At 41.6% G+C, this 27,511-nt stretch overlaps 1 protein-coding gene and 1 long non-coding RNA gene across 2 annotated transcripts in view; both read right to left on the bottom strand.

The window, feature by feature from the left end:
* The window catches only part of LOC134761764 (uncharacterized), a 31,411-nt gene extending 16,572 nt beyond the window's left edge, over positions 1-14,839 (bottom strand). The window contains exon 1 of the long non-coding RNA XR_010140856.1: positions 3,730-14,839. This is a non-coding gene — a long non-coding RNA (uncharacterized LOC134761764). The remainder of the gene's footprint in view (positions 1-3,729) is intronic.
* The window catches only part of JAZF1 (JAZF zinc finger 1), a 354,117-nt gene that overhangs the window by 306,112 nt on the left and 20,494 nt on the right, over positions 1-27,511 (bottom strand).

The following is a 27,511-nucleotide window of genomic DNA, read 5'->3' as shown; positions in this document are numbered from 1 at the left end:
ACAAATACCTTTATGGATAAAAATGGAACTTTCAAGAGAATTTGTGTGTGGAAGAAAGGAAGAAGCCATAAAAGCAGACATGCTTTAAGCACAGAAGCAAACCACCTCTGGCAAGCAAACAAGGCTGGCTCACCTCTTCCCAAAAAAGATCACCCTCCAAACCTCTGACATGGATTACTCATCTTTATTTTACCATCTTGTTCACTAAAACAGAAGATTCATTCGGCTTAACAAACACCTTTTGTAAAATGCAAATGACTTGATAAGTGGACCAGACCACATCCATTATTCACACTATGAATCAGATTTACTTTCCTACTACCAGCTACCATCAGCTGCCTTGAAGGAATGAGAGTTTTGACTGAGAATGATTAAAAGAGGAAGAAAGGTAAAATTAAATTCAGAAAATGGAGTGCTACAGGGATATGACAAAGAAGGAGTATCACAACAGGGAAAGAAAACCCAAGAATCCTAAGCCTATCAGCTGCTTAGATAAAGGTCTCTAGATGAAGAGAGATGATGACATAAATTGTGCTTTTTAAGATCTGCCAGGAGAATTCAGGACAGAAAACAAATGTTCTTTTCTCCTCTTCCTTCTTTCCCTAGCAGCAACCTGCTTCCAGGCCCCAGAATTCAACTTAGTCTCACTAAAGAGGAAAAAAAACTAGAACTGGGCTTGCACTTGAGATAAATGGTCTTTTGTGCACTAGTCTAGGAACCTGTCCACTGTCATAATTCCTTATCATGGCCTCCCAGGACACCAGCTCCCCCACCAACCTCACCACGGTCCTTACTCAGTGTTCTAGCCATACGGGTTTTCCTTCTGTTCCTCTAACAGGTCAACTTGCTCCTGCCTTAGGCCTTTGCTGCTTCCTCTGAGAAACAGTCTTCTTCCAGAGAGTCCTTCACATCACTCTGGTCTCAATAAATTTCACCTCTCCAGATGGGCCTTCCCTGACCCTAACCAATGTTGTCCCACTGTCACTCCACAAAACTCATAAATAACGACTTGTCTCTATCAGTCTCACTACGTGCTTATTTCCTTCTTAGCACTTAGGCCTATAAGAAACATTATCTTGTTTATTTATTTATTCACGTTATCATCTGTCTTCCACACTACAACCCAAATTTCCTGAAGGCAGGGGTGTCATCTCTTGATGGCTGCTGTCAACCCTGTGCATTGAACAGCGCCTGGTGGGTACTGAGCACTCCATGCATGTTGGCTGTTCAAAAAAGAATTTCAGTAACTATATGGGACACTTCTTTTTTTAAAGAAATTGGGAATTTCTCTATTAGGAATGGTTTCAAAGGCATAGCCAATAATCATCTCCAACTAAATATTTATAGTTCTAATAGCCCAAGTTGGGTCTCCACATATATTTGTTTCTTTGATGATTGATTGAGATAGACAGGGTCTTGCTCTGTCACCCAGGCTGGAGTGCAGTGGCACAAACACAGCTCACTGCAGCCTCCATCTCCAGGGCTCAAGTGATCCTCCCAACTCAGTCTCCTGAGTAGCTGGGATTATAGGTATGCACACCAGCATGCCTAGCTTTTTTTTGTTTTTTAAATTTTTCATAGAGACTGGATCTCACTTTGTTGCCCAGGTTGGTTTTGAATTCTTGGCTTCAAACGATCCTCCCTCTTCAGCCTCCCAAAGTGCTGGGATTACAGGCGCAAGCCACTGTGCCCAGCCTCTATCATTGTTTTAAATTTACCAATATTTGTCTTTTACTGAAGAAATACAACAGGATCCTGATTCCTGCAGGTCATCAATTAGAACCCAATCTAAGTGATATATTTATTTTTTTTTTACACCCAAATGATACAAGAAGAGAGAATTGAAAAATATGTGTATATAGGTATGTGACTCCTGCAGTATACTGTCCAATCCTGTTTTACACTATCATTTATAATCTTCTATTTTGTATTAAGGTTTTATGTATACACATATTCTCTCGCTTGGACTATAAGCTCCTTGAGGAGTGGAATCCACATCTGATTCCTGCTACCTCCCGAAGGCCTAGAATTGTGCTTTATATATACACGTGCTCAACAGACCCCAAATGAATGCACAAATTATACTTGCACTATTACTCAAAATGACTCAAACTATGACCTATCCTGTTTTCAGTAGCAATTTCCCTAAGTGATAACTGGGTGATTGTAGGGAAGCAATATTTTCCTTATATAGTAGCAGCCTAAATGACAATTGAGAAATATAGACTATTTGAAATACAAACATGCACAGGTTACATTGCATACACACAGACACACGTTTGAGTGAAAATTAAATGTGAACATGTAAACATGGACAGTTCTATTCCCAAAGTTTGTATTCCCCAAAACTAAGGAGCCCTCTCTCCTCAACTGGCTTGATACCTAACAAGCAGGCTGTGTGGCTACCACAAACATTAACTAAAAGGCAGATATGAGACAGAGCTTTCACCACGTAGCACTAAATATGTTGTTTAATATGTAAGGGTTGCTACATGTTACGAGTTTTACAATTGTTCTTATGTCAGCTAATTGCTTATAAGAACAAACAGCACCCTGCCACATGCTCACAGCCACATGTTCTTTGGCTATTTTAATAAGAACTGGACTGGATTTACAGCAAAATAACTTTACTTAGGACTTTCTGCCAAAATCTTATCTGATAACCGCCCCCCACACATAGACATCTGGGGACGGCATTTTGAAACACTGTTTTGAAAGAACACGGAGGAGATGTTTTCAAGGGCAAAAGAAAGCTTCAAAAGAGGCAATTACTTTTTAAGTCTGATCGATAGTGAAGAGCATGAACTATAAAATACCTCTTAAAAACTCATTTCAGGGCGAGGTGCAGTGACATTTACAGCAACACCAAGAAAAAAAATACTTATAAACAAGCTGGTGGTATTCTGGCTAAGTAGGTGGTATAAACATAAAATTCTGTTTGTATCTATGTAACTAGGTGGATGGAGATTATCAACCAATTCATCTCTGGTCCTCTTCCTGTATTAGAGTCTTGTACTATTGTACTGGCTCTCTTATTTTAAGCAACTCTGTGTAATGAAGTTTCTGCAAGCTGCAGGGATTGCCAACTGTACAAATACCTTTTTCCATTCTCCATGTTTCACTTCAGGAAATAATTTCATTCTTCTGAAATGTATGGATAGCACTGCCAATCTACAACGCTGCTATGGAAGCCCAAAATACAACAACAACAACTAGCATGATTGCAGCAGGGAGTAATTACTGAATGCTCACTGTGTCAGGCACCCTGCTGAATGTTGGGTATTTATTATCTCAAATAACCCTCACACTCTATTCTCCCTATTTTACAGGTGAAGAAGCTGGGACACAGAGTTTAAGTTACTTGATCAAGGTAGTTCAGCTAAGAATGAGTAGTAGGCCTGGGATTCCAAACCAGTTTTTCTAACTCTAACCCAATACCCTTATCTCCCATATTGAACCAGTTCCCGCCCTGGTGATTTCATAAATGGAAAATTCAACCTCCCTCAAGAAGGAAAAGATATAAATCCCTGGCCACATATAGGGATCTGGGCTGCACCACTCCAACAAGGATGAGTCTAGAAACGGCAGCGTGCTCAGAATCTAGAGAGAAACAACATGTTGGTGGAAGTGGGTCTGTGCAGGGCTGCCTTCGGCACTGAGTTGAATGTGTGGTATGATTAGGCAGCTCAAATCCATCTATTTTTTAGTGAGCACCCACTATACACTCACCATTTCAACACCTGCCACAATTTCAGAGATGAATAACAGAGTCTTTGTCCTTACGGAGTTTGTGGTCTAGTTAGGGAGAGAAACAGGAGGAGGAGGAATTAAAATACTGCATGAAGAGACCCAATTCTGACCTAAGTACTAATTGTTCAGGGACAAAGGTATGTCTAGACCCAGCCTATGGTGAGGAAGACAAGGGACTGCCAGGAACGCTTCCTGAAGGAGAAGGCCTGAGGGAGGCCACAGAGTGAGATGGGTGGACAAGCCTGCAGGCCGCAGGGTGGATGAGTGTTCACACCGGAGGCTCGCAGATGAGGCTGCAGGGCCAGAAAATAGCAATGGCCAATGCTGAATGCTTATGCCGTGCCAGACCCTGTGCAAGTGCACTTTCCTGCCCAACAGCCCAACAAGCTAGGCATCCTGATGCCATCTTACCGAGGCAGCTGGGGCACTGGAAAGCAGTGACTCGTGTGAAATTGCTCAACAGTTACCATGGTAGGGTAGGGACTGAGACTCAGAACCTCTCACTCCAAAGCCTGCAGAGAACTGCGGTGCTGTTTGGCCTCTGAGGCTCAGTAAGCATCTGAGGAAGGAGCAACACACAAAGGGTCTAGTTAGAGAAGTAACATGATTCAATCTGTGTCTTAGAATACCACTCTCACAGCTGTGAAAAGTAAGGGGCAGGGGTGGACGAGAGGCACGGAGACCAGTCAACTGCTCAGCAACAGCATCTTCCTTGTGGTCAAACTTCTCTTGCTGATAGCTCCCTCTCCTGCTGCCAGTCACCCTTCACGACCCTGCGGCATTCCAAAACAAGGAAGGTATCTATTTGGAACAAGCAATCCATAGCAAATCAGAATGCCCTTTGCCAGTCCCGCACCCGGGTCTCCTTAACAGCATTTATCCCAGGCCTCAAGAGGCCTTGCAAGTCCTTTTCTGCCTCCACAGGGTGCGCTCTTGGATGAACTGTGCATAATTCCTCTACATATCCCTGGGATATAGATGGCAGTGGTTTCTGAATGATGCCTTCCCCTCTCCACAGATGCCGTTTCTTGATAGTCACCACAGGAATGGTGTCTGCCGTGCAGCCAGAAACTCAGGATGGCCAACTTCGATCCTTTGAGACCATCTGGCAACTGAGAGCCCAAAGGAATTCCATTATTAGTGTGAACCAACATGAGTGGTACCTAGACGGTATCTGACACTTCCAAGAACTTTCCGTGTATTCATTCAATTGTCATGACAATCCTATGGGTAGATACAATTAATTATTACCCATTTTCCTGATGGGGAGACTGAGGGACAGGCCGGTTAAGTGCCTTGCCCCAAGTCACACAGTAGGTGAGTAAGTGGCAGAGCCAGGATTCAATTCCAGATAATCTCACTCAGAGCCTTTAGTCTTAACTACTATCCCCTGTTCAATGCCTCTCACAAGAAAAACTAAAGAAAAGAGATCCATGTTCCAGAACCATACCTACTACCTGCTATGAAACAAGCAGGTATAAACTCTCTGCAGGGCTTATGTATTTATTACCAGAAGGGAATAAACACAGATTTAAAAAGCACATATTTTCAAAAGCCTGTTGCTGGTAGAAATCACAGGGGAAGTAGCAGCCGGAAGCTACGAACAGACCCAGCCAGGTAAGACAGGCGCAGAGAACAAGTTAATAATGGCCTAAATATAAAGACATAGCTTCAAATCCAACCTACTATTAATTAATTTATGTATTGCCACTAGGGAGGAGGCAGTTAGTATTAAGTTAGATTAAATTATGGAGAAGCTTCAGCATTGCTGTGACTATTTCAACAGTAATTATTAAGTTGCTATGCCTTCCTTCCCTAATAAAAAACCCTTTATTCTCATTCTCAGAATGCTTCGCTGTTCACCTGTTGCCAGCTTCTTTTGACAGGCATGACAGGCTTTTAAGATTAGACTAAAGACACTTTTCAAAGAGAAAAAGGAAATCTGATTTCTAAATCCTAGTAGGCTTCTCATCCTAACTCGCTCTGTGAAGAATATTTGCCACCCTTCCTCTTCTCCCAAGGGTTTTGGATTTCCTTGTCATGCTGAGTGTTACACTTGCAAAGACTGACAGTCCTGGAAGAAAACTGTAGACGTCGAGTGCTGGAGCACTAAATTAGGAGTCCAAAGACCTGGGTTCAGGCCCCAGACTTACCACTTGTGAGTATGGATTTGCCCTCAGTTTACGTATTTATAAAATAGAGGCACCTCCCAGACTACTTCCCAGAGTGGCTGGAGGCTCAAATGAGATAACATACATGACAGTTGTTTGGAAACTGTACCACCACATAAATGTGAATGACTTGGTGAACTGGCTAATTAATTAGGTCAAGGTAGACCTTAAGTGGAAGGGCTGAGTCACTGCCACACTGCCCAGCACTTAAGATCAGGGGCCTGGTACTAGTTGTTTTGCTTCACCATCAGAGACAAATTTCCCAGCTGCCTGTAGTGACCTTGGTTTAGATTTTGTCACAAAACACTGATTTTGTATCCTCCTGTCAGTGCCTGAAGACCTCAAGGGCCATCAACCCACTCCATCTATGAAGCTGCCAAGTTTTTCATGGAAACACCAAAGGAAACTCTTTGCAAGGGCACATTCCTTCTTCTGTGCATCAGCCAGAGGCCCAGGGAACAGTTAGTGCCATGAGGTGAACTGTGTCCCTCAGAGCTGATCCATTGAAGTCCTAACCCCTGGTACATCAAAATGTATTTTATTTGGAAAAAGGGTCATTGCAGATATAATTAGTTAAGATGAGTCATTAGGATGGACCTCTAATCCAATGTGATCGGTGTCCCTATAAAAAGGAGACGTGTGGACACACAGACAGACAGGCACACAAGGAGAACTTCCTATGAAGACTGGAGTTATGCTGACAAGAAACTACCAGAAGCTAGGAAAAGGACCTGGTATCGACCCTTCCCTAGCACCTTTAGAGGGAGCACAACCCTGCCAACACCTTGATGCCAACAGTTCTAGTCCCTAAAAGTGGGAGACAATAAATTCCTACTGTATCAGCCACTCAGTTTATGGTACAGTTATTGTAGTCCCAGGAAACCATATATTTAGGATTTGCTTTTCCTGTTTCCCTACACTCAATAATTCATTCATTTAATCATATTTACTGAGGATCCACTAAACGACTAGGCCTTGGACACAAGGATGAAGAAGACATCTATATCCTGCCCTTAAAGAACTTAGAGCGGGGTAGGAGGCAACAGCCCTATGGACAAACATGATAAAGTGGTATGGAAGTATGTTTAAAGTATACATATTTGCAGAACAGGGAAGAAGGCATGGTTCTTCTGGAAAGAAGAGGAGGTTGGGGAGGGAGACTAGAAAAGGTTGCAGAAAGAAGTACTTACTATGACAAAGTAAGTCCTTCAAGATCTCCAGCTCCTATAAAAGTTGAAAGTCACAAATCTTTTTTTTTTTTTTTTTTTTTTTTTTGAGATGGAGTTTCGCTCTGTCACCCAGGCTGGAGTGCAGTGGCATGATCTTGGCTCACCACAACCTTCACCTCCCCGGTTCCAGCAATTCTCCTGCCTCAGCCTCCTGAGTAGCTGGGATTATAGGCGCCCACTACCACACCCAGGTAATTTTTGTATTTTTAGTAGAGATGGGGTTTTACCATGTTGGCCAGGCTGGTCTCGAAGTCCCGACCTCAGGTGATCCACCTGGCTTGGCCTCCCAAAGTGCTGGGATTACAGGCGTGAGCCACCACGCCCAGCCAAAAGTCACAAATCTAAGTAGCCCAGAAAACAGGCAGAGAATAAAGTGACCAAGGTATCAAAATATGAGGAAGGCTAACAGAGACAGAAATACTCACTACAGTATTTTTACTGCAGTCTAGGAAACATAATACCTGCCACCCCTCACCCCAAACCCCACTGAGATTCTGACTCAGTAGATCTGGGGTGGGGAGAGAACATGTACTCCCTTAAAAAGTTCTACAGGAGATTTTACTGTCCAGTCCCCCATGGATTCTGTTGGTGCTTCCCAACATTTTCACATCATAGCACATAGAGTCAATAATAATATGTGTACAACACATTGAATTAAAGTAGAGATAACCTCACAACATTTATGCAGCAACCGGTGAGAAGAATCTATTTTTATTCTTTATATCATATTGTTATGGTAAGAGAAATAAAATACTAGGAAAGATCTTGGCAAGAATTTTTATAAATATTCCAAGCACAATTTCTTAAAATCACTGACTTCAAGAACTTTACATAAGTTCCGTAAGGAGCCATATAAGTGATGCTCAAATATAATTTGAACTGTTATAATGTTTTGAATGGTTGCAGGAAATGTTCAATGTTTTAACACAGAAAGAACTTTACAGCTGTGAATATCTGATGGCAATGTGAAACTCATTCACAGCATATAGTTTACTAAGCTCTTGGTTATGTTACGCTATCCCAGCTTTTAATTTGGAGTAGAACAAAATTTCATAGACTCAAAAGATGCAGCCACAGCCCTGGATCCTGTTACAGTGAAATCCCAAGCCAAATGTGAAATAGAAAATCGAGGCAGACACAACTCAGAGACATGTGACTTCTAGAAGGTTGAAGTTAACAAAAAAAATGAACAAGCACCTCCTACATGGAAAGCCTGACAACCAGAACAGAAGGTTTAAGGAAAGGATTTTTCAAAGACTCGGCTTTTTAAGCTATAGAGGTGGATTCTGAGAACTTGCCCTAAGTTCTTTAGGTACACAGTCATGGAATGCCAGAAAATTCCTGTAAGGTGTTGGTAAGAGGCCAATGCTACTCAAGCCAGGCCAGTTTTCTTGGTTAAAAAGGTGCAGTGAGAATATGTTGAGTTAATTCCAATAAGACTGTCAATTCAACTTTTACAGGATTGTATTATGGCCCTAAGATCAAATTAGATGTTCTCAATAACACATGCCTTAAGAACAGGAAGCCTTCATTAGTATCAGGCATAGACTAAACTAAAAAAGAAAAAGAAATCCTGGTTTTTAGTACAAATGTTCATATACAGTAAGTTCAGCTGTTACTGTGACTGCTCTCTGAGAAAGAAAATGCAAGGTTCTGATGTTAGGTGCTTGACAGATACTTTACGTATAGTTCTCTTAACCTATGACTTCCAGAGTTTTGACCATGGATGACAATAAGAAATAATTTCTAGTATCTTCATCAGTATACCTACATGTTTAAAATGAAAAAGTTTCACAAAACTCTTTTCTAATTTCTTTTATTATAAAAATAATACTTTTTACTGGTCAATATTAATATATAACCTCTTATTGGGTTTACAGTCAGAAAAAAGACTACAGTCAGAAAAATACCAGTTAGCTAAATTATACTACATCTGCAGAGCAAAATATGTGTCGGTCATTAGAAACAATGAGGCAGTTCTACCTCTACTCACATGGAATGGTTTTCAAGGTATATGATTAAATGAAATAAAATTAATTTAAAAATATTAGGATTACCTTAACGATGTTCAAGCATTTTTTTCCCTCTTCGTTGTAAACAGGACATGAAAACAGAATTTCGTAAATGCTACTGTCCATAAACATCATCTGGGGAGCTTAGTGAAATTCCTGGACCTCATCCTCAGAGACTCTGATGTGATGTTCAGAATCCAGTATTTTTGGTGTGTATCACCCCCCACCCACACACACATATGCACATGCAACAATTCTAACAAAAGTACTCTGAGGACCACACTTCGAGAACCATTTCTAAAGCCTCAGTGACACTCAGTCTTTCAGAGCCAGGTGAGCAGTAACATATTCCCCGAGGCTCGCTGAGGAGCCTCCACTTTAAAATAAAGCCTCCACTTTAAAATAAAGACTTAGGGAGCACCGACCACCAGGAGTCAGAAATAAGTTCTAGGGGCAATGGAGGAGGTGACTCCATGAGTACTTCCCAAATACTCAAGGCCCTTCTACTGTGGGCACCTTTCCTTTGTCCTGCCATTTTTAGCTCCCAGCACAAAGGACACTTCAGTAAGATGTCAAGTATAGGAGGCCTTGCTGTTGAACTTACGTTGCTCACTGTATCTCTCCCTTGGAGCCAGAGTATGTCTCAGCAGGCCACCCAGGGCCCTGCTAGCCCATGCGGCTCTTTCATCAAAAGAGGTACCACTACTTCTGGGTAGGACAACAACCCAGCACGAGATGCAGGGCATGGCCAGCAGGGAGCAGGCTGGATTTCAGCACCCTTTCCCCAACCCAGGCATTCCTGCACAGCGAACAACGTGCACAACCACACCAGATGCAATCCAATTCACTGTCAACCCTGCCTAGAGCTTCTTCTGTGTTCTGCGGATAGAAAGTACAGGCATTGTGTTGGAGCAGAAAGAGCATTGTACTGGGAGTCAGGAGAGCTTTCAGTCTCTACCCTGCCTCCAACCAGCTACTGAGATCGTCACTGGGCCACACTGCTCTGCCGTCTCTGAGAGAGAGAATGAAGAGTTCTGTTTAAGCCTAGGTCCAACCCTCTGGGTCTAGTCTCACCTTCCACAACTCTCATCTCCTTCTCTATACTGCAGATTGACTCAAACACTTCTACTTCCAAAAGTCATCAGACTTTCTCTGTGATGCCTCTAGCCTTGTAGTGCTGTTCCCTGCTCGGGAAGCCCTTCCTGATACCTGTGTGTCTTCAGAACTCATCCATGTCCTTCAAGTTTAAGTTCCAGCAAATTTAACTTTGATTTTAAAAGGCTGGAATAGAAATAGTAATTTCTATGGCCCTTTATCTCTGGTGAAGCCTTCTCTAACTCCCTCAGGTACTGCTTCCAACCACTACACCTTGAACATATACACCCTCCTTAGACAAAGCATCACACTGTATTATAGCTCCTGGCCGGTGTGCCTGTCTTCCCATTCCATGCAGGTACACAGCCTTTGGAGATGATGTTCCATTGACTATACAGTCCCAGGTTTAGAAGGCTCAGTATTCACGGAAGGAATTAATAAACGGAAAAACTGTTTCTTCTACCCTGTAGCAGTTACTAAAGGGTCCCTCTGATCAAAGAGACGGATGGACCTACGCCCAGTCTTTGGAGCTATAGACAGATCCTTTAAGTAGAAGAGAAAATGATACTATCCATAAAAGGAATTTATGGTATATTCTTTTCATCAATGCAGCCAGACTGCAGGTCTTACAGAGGTTCCTTTTATGGATAATATCATTTTCTGCTTACATATAAGCTCCTCCTTATATACCGTAAGCCAGGTCATGTTTATTATTTTATTATCTGTCTTTCCTCCTAAAACGTAAGCTCTAGCAGATCAAAGCCAATTTTCATTTAGTGCTGAATCCTCACCACCTAAAACAGTACCTGGAGCCTAGAAGGTGCTCTGTAAAACGTTGTTGAATGATGGAATAAATGAACAAATAAGCCCATGAAAATGAAAGTTGCTGGGTGGGGGTGTTAAGGGGAGGGAAAGAACTAGGAATAGGTTCTGCATTTGTAGCATGTTTACAAATTGCTTTATAATCATCAATTAGCTTTTCTAAGCCACATTCTCTCCAATGCAGGCAGTGCTATCCTCCCAATTTTAAGATAAGGGAATTCAAACCCAAGGTCACACAGCAAATCAGCTTCAAGTTCAATGCTTAGCCCCTAGCCAGTAATAGGAATAAGATTAAAGATACTGCTGATCTCCAAAAGGTTGACATATTAGAGAAAATAAGAGTTGAAGGCATGGGACCCAGAAAGCTTTGCACATATTCTCAGCACACTGCATCGAAAGAGAAACAGACAGTTCTGTCTGGAATTGTAAGTTCTCAGTGTGTATACACTGCATTATTCAGTCATCAATTTCCAAGGCCCTGAGAGGCAGACATTTGCAGGAAACAATGGGAGCAGCAGTCTCGCTCCAGAGTCTCAGGCCCTGCCTGCCAATCAGCAGTGACACCACTCTGTCACCAAGAGGCTGGGGCTCGCTCACTGCCAGGGGTCTGTACAGGCTCTTTATAGAGCAGCTGGAGAGGAAAGAGAAAAGGAAATAAAACCTAACTTAAAAATAATTAAATCAAACACACAATAGGCTGACATCAAAAATAAATATATTTAATCACAGTTTAATCACAGTATAATCATCTAGCAGCAAATATGCTCATTTATATTATACATGAGACATGAGACTCCAAATTAAATTTTTAAAAAAGGAAAACGGACAGATGGATAAAGATTCCTAATTTTCCGATTTCAGCCTTTTTAAATCAAAGGTAAATCTGCTGGAAAATGGCACTTGGCTTCCAGTATTACTACTCATATTCCAAGAAGGGAAAGTAAAATGTAAATTTTGATGAAACTTAAAATTTAATTTTGGTTGGACTTTTTCAATTTACTTTTTACTTATAGTTAGGAGATGAGATCACTCTCCTCTTCTGTTTTAAAAATCATTTTCCACAGAACTATCCAAACACGTTCAATACTGCTAGATCTAATGATAGAGGTCATAGTGAGTTTGCATCACTGAACAAGGAATAAAGAAACCAAGAGATCAAAGCATGATTTAGGCCGATAGAAAAATTAAAAAAATAAACCAAGAGAGCTCCCATCCTTGATCCCTTCTAAACTGGATCCACATTTCCAGCAAGTAGAAGGACAAAGGAAAAGGTAACTAAAATGTCCAGGGCAGTAAAAATCTGTGAGTCAAGGTTCACATGTATAATCTTTGCTTTTCCGGGTACTGAGGGTATGATACTAAGAGGTCATGCCTCCCAAAATACTGGAGGTAAATATGAAAACACGCCTAAGCACATACTGAAATGGAGACCAGGAAAATCCAAAGATAAGAATAAATTATATGCTGACCCTGCAGCTTAATCATCAACCACTTAATCTTACCCCTAAGTAACGTCACATGAAGCATTTTTAAATATTTAGCACCACAGTTTCTTGTAGGCATCCAACAAATAATAAAAAGAGGGAGAAGGGTTTGGTAACAATTCATCCTCAAAGAGCACAGAAAGTGACTGGAAGCTTTCTCATATCACTTAACAGCTACTGAGAAACAATTTATATAAAATCAGTCATCCATTTTTATGTGTGTAGTTTGATGGGTTCTGGCAAATGCATACAGTTGGGTAACCACTACCACAACAAAAAAAAACCAGAACATTTGCAGCACCCCCATAACGTTCCCTTGTGCTTCTTCGTACAATCTCCTTCCCCCATTCCAGGACCCTGGCAACCACGTTGCTGTTTTCGGTCCCTATAGTCTTGCCTTTTCTAGAATTTCATAAAGTAAAATCAAACTGTACGTAGCCTTTGTGTGTGACTTCTTTCACTCAGTATGATGGGTTTGAGAGTCATGCATGTTGCTATGTGGATGAGGAGTTTGTTCCTTTTTATTGCTGAGTAGTATTCCATTTCTCCATGTCAATTTTATACTCTTCCTAGAAGCCTTAAGATAAGCCCCATGCTACTATTCTAAATACTATTTATTGACTTTCCTTGATTTTGTCTTTGGCAGAAATGTCAACACGGCTGTGGCCACCTGGCCAGGTACAAAACTAGCACCTGTCAGGAGGGTCAAGCTAGGCAAGCCAACAAGAATTTAAATAAAGAGTTGGAAATGCCTAGACATACTAAGGAGCAGAAGCCAGCAGATGACAGGCCACCATCTTGAAGAAATCTCTTGACTGTAAAAGATTAGAACAACATTAAATTAAGGAAACCATTTCCCCATTGATCGATTGATCAGTAAGTATTTCCATTTAGGGAACAGTGATATACCAGATGATCTGTAACTTGTCCCACTGTGAGGGTGACATGAGCTATCCCATGGCACTTGAAGATTCAGGATGTTCTGGTGTAACACAGGAGTGAATCTTCAGATAACTGAAATTTATCTTATTAAGTACTGTAAGTACTAATTAAGTATTAAAAGGTGCTAATTCTATGCCTTATTAAACAGAGTCTACTGAATATAATCAAGTGTTTACTTGATGATGCAGAATGATCATTATAAACAGTCTGACTGCATGATAAGCCCTTAAATAGAGTTGTCCTCAGGGATGGCAGACAATTGTCTCTCTATTCCAAATGGTCCCAGAGTATTGTCATTTATAAATAGAAGTTCCGATCTTCTTCCTATAATGTTAACTATCACTAGTCATACTGTTGCTACGTTCTTGCTTTTAATCTACCACAGGTTGAGTTTCCTTTGTCTAAAATGCTTGAAACCTAAGCACTTTGGAATTCTGGTTTTTTGTTTTTTGTTTTGTTGTTTTTTTTTTATTTTTTGAGACAGAGTCTCGTTCTGTCACCCAGGCTAGAGTGCAATGGCGTGATCTCGGCTCACTGCAACCTCTGCCTCCCAGGTTCAAACAATTCTTCTGCCTTAGCCTCCTGGGTAGCTGGGATTACAGGCGCCCGCCACTATGCCTGGCTAATTTTTTGTATTTTTAGTAGAGACGGGGTTTCACCATGTTTGTCAGGCTGGTTCAAACTCCTGACCTCGTGATCCTCACACCTTGGCCTCCTAAAGTGCTGGGATTACAGGCATGAGCCAGTGCACCTGGCCCAGAATTCTGATTTTTTTTGGCGTTTGGGATATTTGCATTATACTTACTGGTTGAGCATCCCTAATCTGAAAACTCAAAATCCAAAATGTCCCAATGAGCATTTCCTTTGAGCATCCCATCAGCAACCCAAAAATATCCAATTTTAGAGTATTTTGGATTTCAGATTTTCCAATCTGGAATGCTCAACCTGTACTATTTTCTTTTTATATAAAAAAATTATAAAATATTTCCTTCATACAGAAAAGCCCAAAGAATAAGTATCCAAGTACTCACCTTCTGATTCAGTAACTGCACACACTTAACATACTTCTTTCAGATCACTTTTCCCCTACTAGTAAAAACAATTTTTTTTTTTTTTTTTTTACATTATGAAAGTTTAGCTACCTTCCAAGACATCTGGAAAATAGAGAAAAGAAATCACTCTTGGCTGGGTACAGTGGGCCATGCCTGTAATCCCAGCACTTTGGGAGGCCAAGGCGGGTGGATAGCTTAAGCCCAGGAGCTCAAGACCAGCCTGGGCAACATGGCAAAACCCCATTTCTACCAAAAAAAAAAGTACATATACATATATATATATATATATATATATACATACACACAAAAATTAGCCAGGTGTGTTGACACATACCTGTAGTGTCAGCTACCTGGGAGTAGGCCAGGGGGAGGGCGGACAGGGAGGCTGAGGTGGAAGGATCACCTGAACATGGGGAGATTGAGGCGGCAGTGAGCATTGATTGCACCACTACATCCCAGCCTGAGTGATAAAGTGAGACCCTGTCTCCAAAAAAAGGAAAAGAAAAGAAAAAGAAATCACTCTTAACATAGCACAACCACTCTTTACATTTTGGTAAATTTCTTTCTTTCCTTTATCCCCATGCAACTGGGTTTCCCAGACCTTTGTGCATTATATGTATAATGTGGTATGTCACTTTAACACAGGTTTCTTACTTTTTTTTTTTTCAGACAGAGTCTCACCCTGTTGCCCAGGCTGGAGTGCAGTGGCACGATCTCGGCTCTCTGCAACCTCCACCTCCCGAGTTCAAGCAATTCTCCAGCCTCAGCTTCCCGAGTAGCTGGGATTACAGGCACACACCACTACACCCAGTTAATTTTTGTATTTTTAGTAGAGACGGGGTTTCACCTTGTTGGCCAGGCTGGTCTCCATCTCCTGACCTCAGGTGATCCATCCACCTCGGCCTCCCAAAGTGCTGGGATTATAGGCGTGAGCCACCACGCCTGGCCCACATGTTTCTTTAGATTGCTACACACCATAATTTTTTAGAGGCTGCATAGCAGAGCAAGTGAATGTACTCATTATTGAACCAATCCTCTCTCATCATTACTCACTTAGGATATTTCCAATTATTTGCTATTGTAAATAGACTCCAGAGAGTATCTTTAAGCATACGGTTTAGTCTTTGGACTTTTAATCTACTGAGAAGGCATATCTGAGTATTTCTTGACTTGTTATCATCAGAGTGAGGCCTAAGAAACTGTTTCATTCATTCATTCATTTATCCATCCATCTATTCATTTATTTGAAACACACTTACCAAGTCCCTTCTTAATGTTAGAGATCTTTTTTAATGAAATAAATTAAAATGCATGATTGCTGCACTCAATAAGCTCATGAACTAGCTGTGAAGACAAACTCACTGCACTTGAAACAATCAGACAGCAACAAAGGAATGAGGCAGGATTCACTGATTCACTGCTGAGTGAATGACACACGCAACTCAGGGTCTGGAGGAAGAAAACCTCCTTGTGGTTTACGCAGTCAGAAATGGGCAGCTGAGGAGTCCTTAAGGATAGGCGAGGTTTCCACTTACGTTGGCTTTACTTATCTATTTTACTGCTCTCATATTAACGAAGAGATGGTACTCAAATGTTTCCACCAATCCAAAGTCAAGTAGAGCAAAAATAACTCTTTGTCTCCTGGCATTACGTGCTGTCCCCATCATTTTTGGTGAAGGAATCAGGATGGTGGGCCACCTTTCCTGTGCTACCAGGGAGCATTCACACATAGGCTGGGCTGCAGAGCCTGTAAACAGCCTCCTCTCCTCAAGCAGCCCAATTTCTCATATCTTAGCAATTGAACCAGACAACTATATCCCCTTTCTTGCTCTGTCAACAAATGCATGAAAAGCCTCTTTTTTTCTTAATGCCTATCAGACTGGAAAAAGTGCCAAAGAAGTATGTCGCCAGTGTCAAGAAAGACGTCCGTGGAGAAAGAAAGGGCAACAGTTCACCTATTTTTTCCCTCTGAAGATCAAAATGTAAACAAGCAGGCAAAGGCAGGCAAGCAGAAAGGCCTGGGTCAAACTCAAAGGTCCCCACCCCACCCCCAGTCTCTCTGCTCTATGAGGCCCTGTCTTTTCGGGCTATTGCAAGTCTCCTTGGCATGCCTCCCTCACCGGTGAACTTCTCAGTGTCAGAAATAGGGAGGTGCATCCAGCTGGTAAAAGCACAGAAATAAAGAGGCAATGGGAAAGCCTGAACCCATGGGTTCAACTAGATTCCCACACAAGCACACATTGATCTTCAATTTGAATCAGTGGGGGGAAAGGTCACTTATCTTTAAACGTGAGAGTTGTCTAAAACGAATGTATCTGCTGAAACGTGGGATATAGTAATGGGCTAAATAATTATTAATTAATTCACTTAGCAGTCATCTCATTTTCTTCCTATTGTCCATTTTCTTACTCCATTGTCTTCCCCACATTTTCTTCCCCTGAGGAAATAAACACACTGATGAAATAAAACAAAGTCTCACAATGCTGATTGGAAAGTCCCTTCTGGCAGGAGCCTCAGCAGTGACCACTAGAGCAAACAGAGCGCCCATGTGATCTGCAAGAAGGTTTTACCTTCCTCTATTCCCTTGCCAGGAGCACCCTGACAAACATTACCTGGCTCCTTTGAAGACAGGTTTTCTGAAGAGGACTCCATTTCCTTCAGGAACTTTCTAGGGGAGGCAGTCAGAGGACTGAGTAACTAAAATGAGTGTTACTGTAAGGAGGACAGGATCATCTTGCCTGGTGGGAGGCAGGTCCAGAAAGCTTCAGGGTGCAGGGCACTGCTTAAGGGAATTTTGACAGAATCTGTCATCTTGTCAAAGGTGGGCATTCAAGGAAGTAGAAAAAGGGTGAGCAAAGATGTGCTGGGAGGACTCGGGGAACTGCCAATAATTTGGCACAGATGGCCTGCAGAAGTGTTGCTTCCAGACTTTTGGATTTCACAAAGCAGGCCATGAAAGAAAAGTAATGCCCATGGAAGAGTCCAGAAAACAAAGGTATTGACTTATCATTATCTTCATTTTGTAAAAGAAACAACAGTTTAGTGCACACACTCATCAAAAGGCATCACCTCCGAATAAAGGCCACAAATGCTCCCACATCTAACTTGAGAAAACAGTCAAGACAGCGTGTCTATGTTTTTTTCTCATTGCATGAGGACCGGTGGGAACACTGTCATGGGGCCGGCCCTGGTCTGCATTATCTGGGCATGATGACTACAGGGCACAGGAAGGGGCTTTCCTCTCCTAAGAGGCCACGCAACTTGCCCAAGCCTCACACAGGGGAGACATTAGGAAGCACTCAGGTGGGGTCTGAAGGAAGCCTGTGTGTCCACCTGCTTCTCATGCTACAGGCCACTTCGCCTCCAGGCCCATGCTGATGGCCTGACAACTGAAGGAGACTGGCTCTTGAGGTCCAAAACTCCACCAGTCATTTAAGTGTCTGCAGGCAGCATGTGAAGTATAGTCATCAAGTATTTTAGATAAAAATGTGTTCATTCGATAGGTAAAGGCATCAAAAATTTCCTGTATGAAGAATTTGTAACTAGAAGTAAAAAAGTTTTAAGTTATAAGGCAAATGGAAAAGCACAATACAAATTATACATAATAATTAATAATGTAAATAAAGACTGAAAGGAAATGCATCCAAATGTTAACAGCAGTAGCTCTTGGGAGGGGGGATTTTTTATTATTTTTTTTTTTTTTGAGACGGAGTTTCACTCTGTTGCCCAGGCTGGAGTGCAGTGGTGTGATCTCAGCTCACTGCAACCTCCACCTATCAGGTTCAAGTGATTCTCCTGCCCCAGCTTCCCAAGTAGCTGGGATTACAGGCACATGCCACCACAATCAGCTAATTTTTTGTATTTTTAGTAGAGACAGGGTTTCACCATGTTGCCCAGGCTGGTCTTAAACTCCTGACCACAAGTGATCTGCTTGCCTTGGCCTCCCAAAGTGCTGGGATTACAGGCATGAGCCACCATACCTGGCTTGGAGGGAGAATTTTAAAAATGCTTTTCTATGTCTTATAAATGTACTATAATTTATTTTCATGTTTTCCTTTATTTTCTGTATTTTCTACAATACTTTCAAAAACAAAGGATGAGGCCAGGCACCATGCCTCATGCCTGTAATCCCAGCACTTTGGGAGGCCAAGGCAGATGGATCACTTGAGGTCAGGAGTTCGAGACCAGCCTGACCAACATGGTGAAACCCTGTCTCTACTAAAAAAATACAAAGTTAGGCGGGCATGGTGGCGCATGCCTGTAATCCCAGCTACTTGGGAGGCTGAGGCAGGAGAATCACTTGAACCCGGGAGGCGGAGGTTGCAGAGAGCCGAGATCATGCCATTGCACTCCAACCTGGACAAAAAGAGTGAAATTCCATCTTAAAAAAAAAAACCACAGAGGATAAAATCTTTTAATTTTTAAAAGTTTGAGTCAAAACTAATGTTTTTAAAAAACCTGCATTTTGAAATTGTCATAAATTGCCACAATTCACTCTACTAGTGAAAAAATAAAAAAGAATTGTGGCTCATGTTGACATATACTTAATAATTATTTTTCTTTTTACTTTAGTATATCTATCTCATTAGCATTTTATTTACAGATTTCCCAAATCAAACCAGCAGCTTCATGTCTTTACGTAGTTTCGTCCTCACATGATGATGTGAGAGTTTCGATTTGACTTAATTATGTCACTATGCAGAGGAAATTTAGCTAGGTCTGTTGATGAATCAGATGTTCTCTTATATAAAACAACAACAACAATTACTACTACAGGTCAGCTAATGATATAGATGGTTTTTAAAGGAAATGAATTGGGTTTCATGGTTTCATGACAGGGTTGCTAAAACTTTGCTCTATACGATTTTCCCATATTTGGCTACATCTCTTCAACAACTTCACAAATATTCATCTGAATACCTAAAAGTCCTATATTTGGAATAAATCAAAAGGCTTGACTTACTACTCATGAAACCCTGAATCTAATCCCTGGTATAAGTAAGCTGGCCCTCTGACCAACTCCATCTCCCAGTTACCCCACTATGCTACTGAGCACACCTTTTCCTCTCCCAAACCCTACTGCATTTCTTCTAATACTCAATGCTTCATCTATGCCAGGCATTGGATTAGTTTTTTCTATCTCCCATTGACTCAGAAAAGGGAAAAGAAAAATCAAAGGCCATATAAGTAATAACAAATGAATCCTGACTTACTGTTCCTTTGTAAAAGAAAAAGATAAAAATTAAAAATTCGACTCAGGAAATATAAGAATAGTAAGTAAATACGGCGAGTTAATGAAGAATTACAGAAAAGAAAGTAGTGATTGAAGAATGGGTTATGCAGAGGTGAAATTCAGCTAGGTCTATTGATACAGGAAAGGAAAAGGAAGAAGGTAGGAGGTTTGAAAAGGGGACACTGCAAAAAATGGCAATGGAAAAAGTACAAGAAAGATACAGAGATAACCCAATACAGATACACAGAAATACATTTGAATTTTACAACTTTTTCATAACTATTATGATTAAATGTTTTTGAAAACAGTGTAAATCGGTGCTGCATTTTCACAAAGCCGTATTATATAGTTTCTTAGTTTCTAGGGAGAATTTTTAAAATTTATAAATCATTTAAAAAGTTTGTTGAGCAGTCTAGGTAATTTCCAACTTCCAGAGACCAATGTCCAGTTCATTACAATTTCTCCCTCGAATCAGCACCTCCACTATGGCCCTATGAGCAGTGTGGGGCCACTAGCACTCTCCAAGGGTACACTACTTGGTTTGCTCATCTTGGAGCATACAGTTCTTAACACTGTCAGCCAGGAAGTGGGCTCTCAGAAAATGTTTGCTGAAATAAAACTAATGAAATGTAAGCATCTGGCTCTTTGCAAATGATAAAAAGCATCACATTTCCACTAAAAAAAAATAGCAACAATGTATTTTATAAATTTATTTTCCTAAAGTCTGTATTTAGAATATGATTACTCAAAAAAGTGACTAACTTCTATTGGAGAAATTTTCATTAATAACCAGATTGCAGCTTTTTCCCAACTATAATAAAAAGGCAAAGACCAAAAAAAAAAAAACCAAAACAAAAAAAGGATTGTTCAGTTCTAGATGAAGATACCAGGAAATTCTACCTGAGGCAAACCTATCCCACAGCCATCTCCATTCTAACTGTCTCACTCATACTGAACAAACCTTTTCCCTCATTGTTGACAGCCCTCCTCATATCTGGAACTATGTTCTCTTCACCAAGCTAAGCACTACCAGTCCCTCTTCTCTTCCTCATTCATGGCTTCCAGAGCCTTCATTTCCTGACAGCCTTTCTACAGAGACTTATTTCATTGAATATGACAATCAGAATTGATGTGGTCTGGCAATGACCATGGTGGGGTTACCACTCACCATACCCAGAAATCCATACCTCTATTAGGGGTGCTTTGGGATGTCTGCAGCTCAGAACTGTTTGCAAAACATGTATCCTCTCCTGCCCTCAACCTACCTGCCCCTCTACCCCCTCCCCCTGGAACAATTACCATGAGACTCTAAGAGAAGTCCCTATCAAAACTTCACTATGAAAAATCCAGGGAGAACACTGGGAAATGCCAAGAATTCTCAGTCCCTGGGTACTTTCATAATGGGATGAAGAGGTACACATGAAGATGGCCCCTAACAAAGCCTCCCTAAAGTTTTGGGGACTGCTGTCCTCCTTGACTGACCCCCTCCCATCCCAACCCATGAGGGTAACTGGCTTGTATGACTATTTAAGAAAGAATCTGCAAAGCACAGATGAGCTTCTGCTACCATCCCACAAGTTGATTCTACAATCTGAGCTGTCCAGCAACAGAACAGACCTGAAATAAGCTGATGTGCCCTTAGTGATTACAATGTTCAAGCATGGCAGAGGGCCACTGTCAGGGTCCCTACAGAAGTCTCCAATGGGGAGAGCAGATGGGTTTGAGACCACTAATGACTCTTCTAGTACTTAAGATATGATCATTATACAGCCTCTTCAAGATCCTCTGGTCAAACTTAACCTCATATCCAATACTCTGATGTCCTGCAGTGAGTGCAGGACTCATTTATTCAACAATCAACTAACTAACCAAACCACATTTACTGAATGTCTCTTGAATGCCAACCATTGTGCCATACAAGTGAAAAAGGAATTCCACTCACATTCTCTGGCCAATTGGATCCTTTATTTTTCTGCTTGATCTTATTAATCTATCACTGAGCAACCTTAGGCTACTGCTGACAATTAATATTAAATGATTATTTATGATTCCTTATTCCTACCTAACATTTATTAATTATGGTACTTAATTTCTCAGTTTCAAAATTTCTGTAACATCAATGATTATAAATATATTCTATTTCCTACTAAGATGATGCCTACAATATTGAAAAAAAAAGGGAGGTCTCAATGATAGAAGGAATAAATGGCCTTTTCTCCTAAAAACAATTATATTCAAAATAGACAAAACATACTAGGGAGAGAAAAAGGTAAAACATTAAAAAAAAAAAAAGAAAAGTAAAAGCTTAGAAGTAGATACAGTAAGCTATTTGCAATTGCTATCTGCCCTTGCTTACTAAAACTAAAAATAAAATTGGCCTGCGGTTTACTAAATTTGGTTGCAAGTACTTTTCCCCACCAAACCACTCTGCAATCACATCAATCACTAATGAAAATGATTGGGAGGGGGGATGGAAAGAAGGCTGCGTAAAAATACACTGTATATTTTCTGGAACATATGATGAAACAGAAGGTTTCACTTCTTGTTTCAACCATTTTAGCACCTTCTCCTTTTACTCAATTTCAGGGCATGAAAGAGACTGGGCAGTTGTGCAGAATATGAGGAGAACCCATTTTGAGAGAAGATTAAAACCTGGCCCACTAATAAACTATCTGCAGTTACTGTACACATCAGTCAAACCAAATAATTCACTCTCAGTTTAACTCATTCTGCAGGGCTCTGGAATAATACATCACTCTTCTGATAGAGGCACAAGTCCATTAATTACCAAACTGTGCTGCCACAGAGTTATACGGTCTTCGTTCTTCCCCTATAAAGTGTGTTTTAGTTTTCGAGGCAAGAGGAGAAATTCAGAGGGGAAATGAGTAATTTAGGAACCTTTTACAGCTCTCTGGCCTGCACTAAGTAATCCTTTCTTCCCTTTCAGAGTTAATCATCAAAGGTACTGAACACAGTATGGAGGGCCTGGCCACCCATGCCCATTCAGCAACTACAACCTCAGAAATGACCCATGCAGAAGAGACCAAGAGAAACAACCACATCTAGGCTGTGACAGCACGGAATGTGTGTGTGTGTGTGTGTGCGCGCGCGCGTGTGTGTGCGCGCACGTGTGTGTGCGTCCACACGCACACATGGGAAGTATAGGAACTAACTACCTGGGTCCAAATTCTAACCCTGCCTCTTCCTGGGAAGATGACCTTGTGCAAATTAACCTCACAATGCCTCTGCTTTTTGATCTGGAAAATATAAGGGTATAAGGGTACCTACCTGATAAGGTGTCTATGAGGTTACATAAGCTATGGTAGGTAATGTCCAAATCACAGTACCTGGTATGTACATATATATACACCCTTGATAGATACCGTATTCATTCAATCCAAATTGCCACTCACTCCAGCACACTGGTATCTCTGGCTGCCAAGAGTTATGCAACAATATACTTAAACACCAAATCATCTAAATCATTTGGGTGGAACCATCGATCCTTAACCAGGCTTGTGAAAGGTTCTCTTGGCTCTGTTTACTTTGGACAGGCATCAAGCGTCTGTTTTCCTCAGAATCTGAAAGTCACTGGGTCAAGGCTGTAGAGGCCCCTTTTCACACAGAGGAATCAGTCAAAGACTGAGATTGCTCTGTGTGGTGGTGGTGGTCACCTGGCCAATTGCATGGGGAGTCACTTCGTGGCTTTGGCAGAGTCTGCCACTGTCTGCTAGAATAAATGTGGAGCCAAAATATGATTTGTCTATTTTGACTTGTGTACATTTTCTGAGTACAAGAGACTATTGATAAGAAGTTTAGTTAAGTGGAGAAAATGTTTGTTGATTTCCCAGAAAGCACAAAATGTTCATTCAGTGAAGAGAGAAGGCCATTCGCTCATTATAGTTATGAATTAATGCTACATCTTCTACAGCAGAGGTTCCCAAGAGTGTATTGAAATTGCCTGGGAATTTGTTGAAACACAAATTGCTGGGTCTCAGCCCCATAGTTTCTGATTTCGTAGGTCTGGGGCAAGAGCACACAGTGTTGAGAATCTGCACATCTAATACAATAATCCAGAAAATACTGCTGCTGCTTGTCCAGAGACCACTCTTGGAGACCACTGCTCTATAAGCAAGAGTACGTCACTAACTATAAGAAATTTAAATTCAGATCCTAGAACTAGCACACTACCAAGCAAGGGGGGAAATCATTCTTATGAGACAGTCATTGAATGAATGCATGAATCAAAGGGCAGACAAATACCTTCTCTTCCATCATATGCTACATTTCCCATATTTGTTTATACCAGACTTCATACGACGTATAAATAAAGACAGTCTTTAATATCCATTAAGATGACCTTCGATATCCTTCAACCAACCACAGTGGATACTGAAAGCATACATACATGTGCATGCACACCTCCCCTGTGGTGGTCTGCTCAATGTAACTCAATCTCCACTCTCTCCTTCCTTTTAATAGCAGAACCTCCAGAGTGTCTGCTGGGCAAATGGCTGCCCACTTGCAGACTGATCTCCTCAGCACCCCCGCAGCTAGGTGTGCCCACTAAGTCCCTCTTCCCACAGGCTGATAAGCAGACAAAGTGAGAGGAGGCTGGCCTCAAGCACTGAGTTGGGACCCCAGCCTAGAGTAGAAGGTGGCAAAGTTCTTTTGTAAAGAGCCAGACAGTGAATATTTTTGGCTTTGTGGGCCCTATCAGCTCTATCACAATTATTCAACTCTGCCATTGCAGCACAAAAGCAGTCACAGACGGTATGAAAATAAGGAGTATGACTGTGTTCCAATAAAACTTTATTTATGGACATGAAATCTGAGTTGCAAATAATTTTCACATTTTTTTCCAACCATTTAAAAATGTAAAAGCTATTCTTAGTAGGTGGGCTGTACAAAAACAGGAGACAGGCCAAATCTGTCCCAAGGGCGGTAATTTGCCAACCCCTGCCCCATGGGAAGATGACACAAGACAGAAGGAACCCATCCTTAGACAGCTTCGTGGAGGAGACCTACTACCCACCCTGAACCACAATCTACTTCCATTAGTGACAGAGACAGCTTTTATCTTCTTTTAAACAATTGACTTCAGGGTCCCTGTTGACAAAGCTTAACATGTAATGCTAACTCATGCACCTACATACACAAAATCACATTTTGGTGTGACACGGTTTCAGTTTAGGACTGTTCAAAATGAACAAAAAATTAAGGAATGTTAGAGTCCCCTTTGCTTTTTTTTTAATCCCCGATGTAAGCTTAAATTCCCCATGGTCTCCTCCTAACTTTCTCAGGTAGCAGAACTGATAGGAATAAACACTCATGTTGGTTCCTGCAGCAGGGATTGCCCAATGTCTATTCTCTCTTTATCTCTGCATAACAGAACCCTGGACAATGTGCCCTGCAGGGGGAATTATACTTCTCGACCTCTCAAAACTTGGTTGAGAGCAGGCACCCTGGGCCTAGGGAGAAAGGAGACCACATTGAAAACACACACACACACGCTCACACACACTCACACACACACACACCGAGAGAGAGAGAGAGATACTTCCTAATGCTGCCTGGGCCTCACCTAAAACCCATGATCCATAGGGGACTGACAGGAGATAAAAAGGCAAGGAGGGGTAGCCAACGTAATGGAGGCAGTAGTTATTGGTGGGGCTTTCCAGAAAGCCCTTTTGGCCTTCCTGCCCTTCCTTCTGGAAGCCTAGAAATCAGGAGTGCTAAAGAAAGGGGAAGAGAATGGCAGAGACTCCAGCTGGCACAAACATCCTGGACCACTGAAGACACCAACAGGTGAATTCCAGAATTCTTGACTTAAGCTGCTGTGTCAGGTGTCTGTTACTAGCAGCCATGCAATTCCAATTCACGTAAGCCCCAAATTAGATCCTATTTCCACAACCGAATAAAGGTAGCACCCACATCAACGCAATGCACAGCTCTGAGATGGAGAGAATTCTCAGATATAAAGGAGCAACAATACATGGGGCTAAGACGCGGGTCTCATAGGGTGACTCTGGGAAAGCCAGTTTTTTTGCCTAAGTCCTCTCACCATCAGTTTACCCAAATAACTTCTGACTGGTCCTCTGTATAAGCAGTCCTATCTTTGATTGCCATTGAGAATTCAATCTGATATGGACACAGACTGGGCTTAATGATGTCGAGCATTTGAATGAATGTCAAGAAAATGAGCTCCTCATTTTGGCTCTCCACTCATGGCTTTAGGCCTTGGACCAGCCTTCCCTGACTGAAAGCCAGTCAGTAGGTCAGAACATCCTATGTGCCAGCCACTGTCCTGGGCCCTGGGAATTGCAGTGCACTTGGCTTTGAGTCTCTGCCCTTAAGGAGCTCACAAGCTGATGAGGGGAGAGAGATGCTGAACAAACAAATAAATAAATAAAGACAATTTCCATAGAGGAAAGTTTTATGAAAAGACATAACAGGGTAATGCAATAGCAAAATAAGCAGGAAGGTGGGCTCCTAACTCAGCTGACATGGAGAGAGAAAGCCTCCGAATAGATGAGACTTAGATGCTGAGGGGATATTCATAGGAAAATCCAGGGAAGTAACTGGGAGTGGGGTTGATGGGAACTCCCTGTACTACTTTTGCAACTTTTCAGTAAATCTAAAATTATTCTAAAAATTAAATTCATTTTTAATTTAACAAATTTTCTAAAATCTAAAAAAGAGAAACCCAAGCAGAAGAAACAAGAGCAAAGATCTTGAGACATGAACAACACTGGCCAACTCAGGAAAGGAGGACCGTGAGTGGGTGCAGCACAGGGGCAGAGAGGAAGGTGGGAGGTGGGACCTTCGAGGGGGCGTGGGCAGGAGGTGTTGAGACCGTAAGCCTTGGGAAGGTGTCTGGGTTTTCTTTTGTTGGAATGGAGAGCCTTGTCAGCACAGTGGCTTGACATGATTGACATTTTGAACGATCACTCCTGCCACTGTGGAGGACAAGCTCTAGGGTGGTGGAGGAAGTAGAGGCAGGGAGGCCCAGGAGGAGGCTGCAGCACTGGGAGATGGGGCTTCAGTCGCAGTCTTCGGCCTCCTTACCAATTGCAGGAAGAATCAGTTTCACCTAGTAAAGTTCATTCTTCCTGGTGTATACACAGCCTATTATACTGTAGACTGCATAAAAACGGGGAGTCTAGATTCTCATACTTCACTCCTAGTGCCTGAACAATTTTTTAAAATATTCCCCCAAGCTCTGATACCCCTTATAAACAAAACCATAATTATGAAATAAAGTGCTTTGAATTAAAAAGTTGTTTTAGGTTAGATTGTGATAGTTTAAAAATGGCTACTTCATGAGTTTAGTTTTGCTTATAATAGCAAAAAGCAGAACTTAACAGAATGATGGGGTGATACTGCCCTCCAGGTGGTGAAAATTGGTTCTAGGTGGGGTACTGAATCTCACTCTAAGTGTAAAGCACAGATTACATATAGGACATCAATAGATGCACAGTTTATCTGTGGTATTAAAATCCCATGAGGAGGGATGGGAATAAGAAAAAATGTCAAAAAAGGCTCCGGGATATGGGGGTACATAGTGAAAAAAGAGTTGAGAAATGTGAATTTGCATAAACACCCCAAATACGGCATAACCCAGGCAGAACTCTGCTATCACTCTCTCCCCTCACCCTGTTCTACCTTTCTTTCCAGCCCTTACCACTACCTAACATGATATACTTTTGTTTCTTTGTTGT

The sequence above is a fragment of the Pongo abelii genome, chromosome 6 (genome assembly GCF_028885655.2).
Source record: "Pongo abelii isolate AG06213 chromosome 6, NHGRI_mPonAbe1-v2.0_pri, whole genome shotgun sequence".
NCBI lineage: Eukaryota > Metazoa > Chordata > Mammalia > Primates > Hominidae > Pongo > Pongo abelii.
The sequence above is the reverse complement of the archived record's forward strand: the minus strand, read 5'-3'. Positions and strand labels throughout refer to the sequence as shown.